The sequence below is a fragment of the Etheostoma spectabile genome, chromosome 8 (assembly GCF_008692095.1).
Source record: "Etheostoma spectabile isolate EspeVRDwgs_2016 chromosome 8, UIUC_Espe_1.0, whole genome shotgun sequence".
Lineage (NCBI taxonomy): Eukaryota > Metazoa > Chordata > Actinopteri > Perciformes > Percidae > Etheostoma > Etheostoma spectabile.
Window position 1 is genome coordinate 16,752,513 of NC_045740.1, and position 7,706 is coordinate 16,760,218.

At 39.5% G+C, this 7,706-nt stretch overlaps 1 long non-coding RNA gene across 1 annotated transcript in view; it reads left to right on the forward strand.

The window, feature by feature from the left end:
* The window catches only part of LOC116693819 (uncharacterized), a 17,464-nt gene that overhangs the window by 636 nt on the left and 9,122 nt on the right, over nt 1-7,706 (forward strand). Inside the window, exon 2 of the long non-coding RNA XR_004333001.1 lies at nt 5,786-5,789. This is a non-coding gene — a long non-coding RNA (uncharacterized LOC116693819). The remainder of the gene's footprint in view (nt 1-5,785; nt 5,790-7,706) is intronic.

The window sequence follows — 7,706 nt, forward strand, 5'->3', positions numbered from 1 at the left end:
GAAATAAGAGGAGAAATCAGGCCAATCCCAACAGCTGGTCAGTCTGACATCATGTTGCCTGAGCTCATTACTATTCATGAGCTCTCCCAGTTGGACAGCTATTAGCCAATCAGAGTCAAGCAGCTTAGCTCTGTTAAATATTAATGAGAACTGGCACAAATGGAGTCTTCCTGCAGGCTTTCTATACAACCCTAGAATGGCTTGAAACAAGGCAACCAAGGCTTTATTCCACAAAGAATGTTACAGAGTCCATGGTAAAACTTTACCACAAAGTAATGAAATATGTGCGGAAGGGCACCTTTAAGTAAAATAAAGTTCTCTCCAGTTTTCATCCATCCAGTAATTTTGTTTCAGGTGCAACAGGCGTTGTAATAAACATTTGCAGGGCCACAAATGTGGCAGCAGACTGTTTGTTTCTGAGCGTTGTGGCACAAATGAACTTTGAGCCAGAAGTAAAGTCTGATTCTTATCTAGAAATACTTAAATAGAGCTTTCTGTTGACAATAACAGATCCTCCGAACCGAGGCAGTATTTTATTACCCTAATCCTGCTTCATATTGACTTTGGGTCTCTTGGTTACTGTTTACACTTCATGGTAAGTTCACCAGTAAAGGACTCTGTCTTTCAGTTGGCAATGTTTGTTTCAGTTAAACATGCTGGCAGTGCTACAGGATTTAGCTTTTACTACTAGTGTCCTGCTGTAATCCCTACACCCAACCCCCTAACTAGGACTGTGAATAACTTAAGAGTTCCCAGTTTCGGTGGTTCCCTAGACTGAAGGTAGCTCTCATGTTGAGATGAGTTCAGCCATCCATTTAGTACATGACCTTAGCATGTTGTAAAGCGGGGTGTAAGTGGTCCTGGAGAGACATTAACAGATCGCTGTGGTATTTAAGGTAAACGTGTTTAATCTTCACCTGGGGAAACTGACTTTACCTTCAGAGGCTCGGGGGCAGCGCAGGGGGCAGCCAGGCTGGGTGAACGCCGCTCTGCATGTTTGATGCAGGGACGTAGCTAAGTATTTGAGGGGCAGGGGGCTAAGAACACATTTAAAATTAAAAATTAAATTGTTAACTTTTGTTAAATGGATTGTTTAGTTACATTTTTTTAAGAAGCTTGTGAATATAGTGGCAGTTTATGGATCATCATTTAGGGGGGAAGCTGAGGGGGCAAGGCTTTAGAGTGAGGGGGGTGTGTATCATAATGTATTCTCTTGAAAACTTCTTCATCATCAAATGTTTGTTGAATATTAACTCCTCTTAGGAATTTCTCCAGTCACTGTGAATGTATCTGATAATCTATTCAGTGATTGGTCCATGCCTATATGTCGTCATTAAAAATCTCATTTGTGGCACAGAAAAGTGTTGTGAAGCATCTCTTCACTTAAGATTTAGTCCTAACAAAACCAATGTTTTGTTAGGACTAAATCTATGGTACAATTTCCTTTTTTTAAAGCTACAGTTACAGCCTGTTTGGAGCACATTCAAATTTGTTATGTTGTCAAGAATAAGCTGCATTGTTTATGTGCAAACATTTCCAATTCTTTCCCCTACTACCAATGCACTCTCCTCCCTGCTAATGTTGTGCCTATAGCCAAACTTCCCTTTACAAGTTTCCCTTTCCTGCCATTGTCGACCACGCTCTTCCTCTTTTCAATGCTGCAAGCTGGAAAAAGCTCCAGCCGGAGGTAATTAATTCTCTGCTCAAGGTTAAGGTAAAGTATGAAATGATGAAATGATGTCATGATGACAGTAATACTCTGCTGTGTCTGGATTAGAGGCCAAGCAACAAAGTTATGGGTTAAAAGGTTTAACTTCAGAGCATTATAACATTTAGAGTTTCCACAGCAACAGTATCACAATGCATCCACGTGGGTTTGACTTTTTATCTACGCACCCATTTTGCCTGATTAAACATCGTTGAGGAATTTTTTAATTTTCTGTTGGATAACAACAGCAGCATTCTGAGAACAAAGGGGGTACTATCTGGCCATGAATGCATCATTACTTTATGTGCATGACTCATTCCAAACATGTACACATTCAGTGTCCTTTTCTCCCCCCGACACTGAATTCAGTTCCAAGTAGCAGTTTGCCTAAAATGAAAAGCAGTTGACTTGAAAATCTGTGATGCTTATTAAAGCATTTCTTTTGGGAGTTTTAGTTTTGTAAGTATCTAATATTTACAGTGCAAATTTATTGCGGCACCTACCAATTAGTAAACCGAGAAGTGATTGGAAGGAGTCCATGAATGTTACATCTCACAAGCAAGGACCTTATTAAGTCACGTATTGATTTCAAGCTTTAAGCATTGACAAAACATACTTATTTTCACTATAACCTCTTTCCGACCAAGTAGTTATAGGAATAGTCCACTTCTAAACAGTTCTACTAACCACTCTATCCTAACTAGGCCTATGTGTGTGTATAACTTAGGTACAAAATGCAGTAATAGATTGCTATCTTTGGTTCGTCTGCATTCCTGCCAGGGCTTCTCGGCAAAAGCAAAACTCCTGTTTTGTTAATATGCCACCTGAGGGAACTAAGTGATGCGATAGCCGACTGTTTGAAAGTGTGTAGCTTAATACTAGTTTGGTAGTAGTCGGATGAGTCGAGTCAATTCATGATGTGGATGGAATAAGACGTGGAAAAAAAGGTGCCTAAACAATGACAATGGAGGATACTATTTTAAAAATAAGCAACATAGGAGACAGCAGATAGAAGGTAAGATACTAATCCAGTGGGGGGACGACGACACAGTATGCAGGACCCAGGATGGGCTCCGGTAGTCTTTCTGCTGGATCTTGCGGGACAGGATTTTTTTGGGGGGCAGTCATGTGATTGGGACATGCCGGGAGTATTGTAGTGGGCTCGGGATGGGATGGGAGCGACAATTGATTCCCGTGTCACCCTCCAGCTCTGACTTGATTAATTAAAGTAGCAGAACTTTTTCCAGACGATCCATAATAAACTGGTGTCAAATATTCCTTGACACATCAGAGCTGGACCGTTTGATCTTCTGTTAGTGAACACTATGTGATTAGAATTCTGAATGGCAGAGGAAAAACTACATATCTCCAAAAACTACATTTCTTTCTTCTTTTCGTGATCCTCCACCCTGAGCCCACGGTGCCACCAGCATAATACAAGTCATTGGAAGTTCATTAATTTCCCATAGACCAGAATGATCATTGAAATAGTTTGGCTACTGCACTGATGGTCAACAAGCTTGTCAGCTGAGAAAATCTGGCCATGGCTAAACATCATTTAGTCATCGGCCTTCCAACAACCAATCAGATTTACGTGCTTCCTTATTTCCTCTATGATTTAATTTCCCTTTTCCTGAACACGACTTTTGTTTCAGGCAAGGTCTTGACCATTTATTGCAACAGTAAAATGTCGGTATTGTCTTCATAACTTATTTCTGCTGCTCGCAAGTGGCCAAAAAAAATCAGTTATTGCAGGTTTGGCAACACGTTGGTAAAGAATTACATATTCATACATCCAACAGACACAGAGCAACATTAGAGATTATTTGGAGTTGTGTTTCTGACCACTTGACCAATGCAAGTGCTATATTCACTGTCCTTTAAGGACTAGTTTATCTCCCAACTCTTTAAAAAATATATGACTCCTTAGCAAGTACAAGTATCTAAGGGAAATGGAGGGAGTCAAATTTCCTGGGAAGCAGGCAGTGGTGTAACATCGAGGAATAAGCCTTGATGTTTTTATTTATTCTGGCTGATTAGACCTCTGGTCAAGTTGAAGTTGGGCGGATCTCGGCTGGCTATTACATAAGGTCACAGAACTCAACGAACTACAAAGAATGACAAAGATGTAAAGTGTATTCCCTTTGACAGGTGCAACAGGAGAGTGAGAGAGATGTCAACCAAACACAGGCTGTACACACCCACACAGTCATGAGAAGAGGTCTAATCCGACATTTATGGTCAGCAGTAAGAATGTTTGTGACTGTGTGTGCTTGCATGGATACATGTCAGTGTGTGTGTTTCATCAAACTTACTGTAGGTGCATACTAGTTCCACACGTAAATTCTTGTGTGTGTGTGTGTGTGTGTGTGTGTGTGTGTGTGTGTGTGTGTGTGTGTGTGTGTGTATAAAAACGCCTGTTGGATTTGTCTTTTTTACATCTGGTTTTAACGAGGGGATACACTGCTGTGCAGGCAGAGAAGAACAGTGAAAATCTGCCCCCCCCCCCCAAAACACACACACACACACACACACACACACACACACACACACTCTTAACTCATGACATGGAACAGCACTCTGATACTGAAGAGGTGGATGTGAGTGTGTGTGTGGGAGTGTAAGCTGACATACCAATGTCTCTCTAAACTAACATGGATTAACCTACTGACCCGCAGGAATTAAATCATGACCTTTTTGACATAATTTAAAAAAAGCCACAACTAACAAGTGTGTGAGCCCAGAAGAATTTGGACCCTGTACGTTTAAAAATATATACATTTTCATGGGAAAGTATGATAATTAGCATGCTGACTTTAAATATGGGAAATTAAGATGCTTTGATTAGAAAACACATCATTAAAACCTTGCAAAGCCGATTTCAACGTAAATTAGTTATGTTTTATAAATCCAGTCTAAATCACTCTTTATGCCAAATTCCTCGGTGTTGTTGCCTTTAGTAGTTATTAGAATAGAATAGAATAGAATAGAATGCCTTTATTGTTATTATACACATGTGCAACACCTGTGCAAACGAGATTGAAGCAACCCTATGTACATCTATAAAATATACGGATATATATATTTTATGCACATATGTAAAATAGTAAGAAAGATAAGGATTATTTTGGGCAGACTGCTGACATATGAGACAATCCTGCTCCAAACCCAAATTCATGTACGCATGCAGCATGTTTTCATTCTAATCAGTAGGCCTTTAAGAGGAAACTTCTCATTGCAGAGCTACACTCCCATATGTCTATTTGACCTCATTTTTTTCTCCACTGTTATTTGTTCTCATTAGCCTTTTACAGTCAATCATCCCTCCTTCCACCACTCATCATGCTCCCATAACTCCCTCCTTAGAGTAAAAAAAAAGAGAAAAGAAAATATAAATCAATGCCTCCTGTACTGTAGCTAGATAAGAAGCCCTCCCCAGAGTTTTGGCAAGCACCAGGAACAGAGTTTAAGAGCATTATAAATGTCGGAGGCAGGAATGTGAGGCAGCCTTGTATGGTCATAAGAATTGACTGCTGCTTCTTTTTTTACACTCACTCGTCTCCCCCCCCCAACCCCCCACACCCACTCCCCGTGAGGATCTAGGCTGGTTTAGATCCACTTTCACAGAGTACAGAAGAGGCAGGGAGGTGGAGGAGGTGATGAAAACAAATTAAGGAATTGAGGGATCCTGACCACTCCCATCAAGGTTTAGAGGTTAAGGTAATGGAAAAGGCATATGGACAATGTATTTGTCCTTACAAATTATTTTTACCATGTGAAAAGTGTCTTGGTAGAACCCACCGACATGTAAAAAGCTCATAAGTTAAGCCAAAAAAACGACACATGGATAAAAAGCCTTGCATTGAAAATGTCCTTCTTCAAAAATAAGCAATACAATCTACCATTTGCATGATCAAGAAGCTGTAAAATGCAAAGAATTACCCTTTCTTTAGCTTCAAGAAGGCAGACGTGTTTGTTTACTGTGACGCATGGCCATGTGATGAAAATCCATCCAATCAGCAACTGAAACTGCCTCAGCACCAAGACACATTACAGCCTAGTGGTACACAGTGGTAGAAGTGTTCAGATCCTTTATTTCAGTAAAAGTATTAATACCACACTGTAAAACTGTTACAGTAATAGTCCTGCATTGAAAATGTTAAGTAAAAGTATGTATCATCAGGACAATGCACTTAAAGTGTCAAAAGTAAAACTCAATCCAAAACTAGTAACTACAACTGTCAGATTAATGTAGTGGAGTAAAAAGTACAATATTTTCTCTCTGAAATGTAGCGGAGGAAAAGTAGAAAGTGGCATGAAAAGAAGAATAGATACAAGTAAAGTGCAAGTAACTCAATATTGTGACTTTCCTCAAGTACAGTACTTGAGTAAATCTACTTAGTTACATTCCACTACTGGAGTTAAGTCTGTCAAAATGTAAATAATTCTTTGTGTGAATGATGTACGGCCAAATCCTTTTCCCCTGTATTGTATACACATGTATACATGCAATCTGATTCAACTTTTTTTCTTTAAATAAATACATAAATGTAACTTGCATTTTTCCTTTTTCATGTTGTATGTCATCATAACTGTGTTATACTGCTCAAACGTCATTTTGAAGCTACTTCTGGCCATGTTTGTTAATTGTAATGAGATGTAGGACTTGCAGAAAGAGTGAAAAATGAGCCCACAGTGAGTAGCCTAATAAAAGTAGTGACATGGGTTACCACAGTAAGCTAATCAATAAGGTTACGAATAATAGGTAAGCTAGCACTAGCTGAGTCAACAGTAGCTGTGTCAAGTTTGGAAGTAACAGCACAGGGAAAATATTTTTAATATAGCATATATTTAAATTGATATTGATTTTTTTAGGTGGTCCGTTTTGCTGGTATTCATCTCCACAGTTTTACATATTGATCTTTTCAAAGCCACCAGACACCTTGGACAAAAACAGTCATTTTACTTTGCAGAACATAGGAGATGCTATCGCTGCCTCGATTAGTTAGCAGTGCCCTTTAATCATCAGTGTCACACCAGCACTGATATCAGCAGTAATTTCTAACCAATATGAATAAGCTTCAATGGAATCGTAGCATTCAGTGAATTTGATTGTTGGGACAAATCCACTATAATTGCAACTCATTGAAGCAGTGATACATTTAAAGCAGGCTATGAAGAAATGGCTCACAAACATACTCTCAGAATATAGGGACCTTACCTTTTATGTTTTTTTTATTTCTTTAATGTGATTACTTTGGATATTTACATTTGAAATGTAAACTTGCCAGACTTGGCATCTTACAATAGAAATAAGCCTGTGGGCTTTATATTACTGCAATCAGTCTGTATGTAACAACTGTCTTTCGGTGAACCAGTATTATGTTTCAGTTCTGTCTGTTTCAGGTAACGGTGGAACTGTTTGTGTGCAGTCAGAACACATTCCAAACTCGCACAGGAATAAAGATCGCCATGTGCTCATGTCATGACAATATCATTAGTGTCCTTCCGGCATTGTTCAAACGAGAGCTGAAATGCCTCACAGATGTATGAGCAGAAAATAAAACGTAACTAGATTCAACATGACATTTTTTTTCCACTGATGGCAGTGGAAGAAGATAGCTTGTTGTTTACTTCTTTGCAGCCTGTACAGACAGCCCTTTCAGCTTCTTTCAGTCTTACTCACCTGGATCCACCCACATGTTCGTTGGATGTTTTGCCAATGTTTGAAAGAATGGACGCCACCATCATTTCCAGGCAACAGTAGTAAACACTTGATAAAGAAACAAACGCACCACAAATGGAAACTGTAGTAAACACAGACCAGACTGATTAGAGAGATGTCGATCTCTGGTTTGGACTCAGCGTAGAGCTCAGATACACACTATACTAAAGACAAATGCAGGAACACACACATGCACCGTTTCTCTCTTGGTCTTTACTTGCCTCGTCAAGCCTGCCACAGATCTGTGTGTGTGTGTGTGTGTGTGTGTGTGTG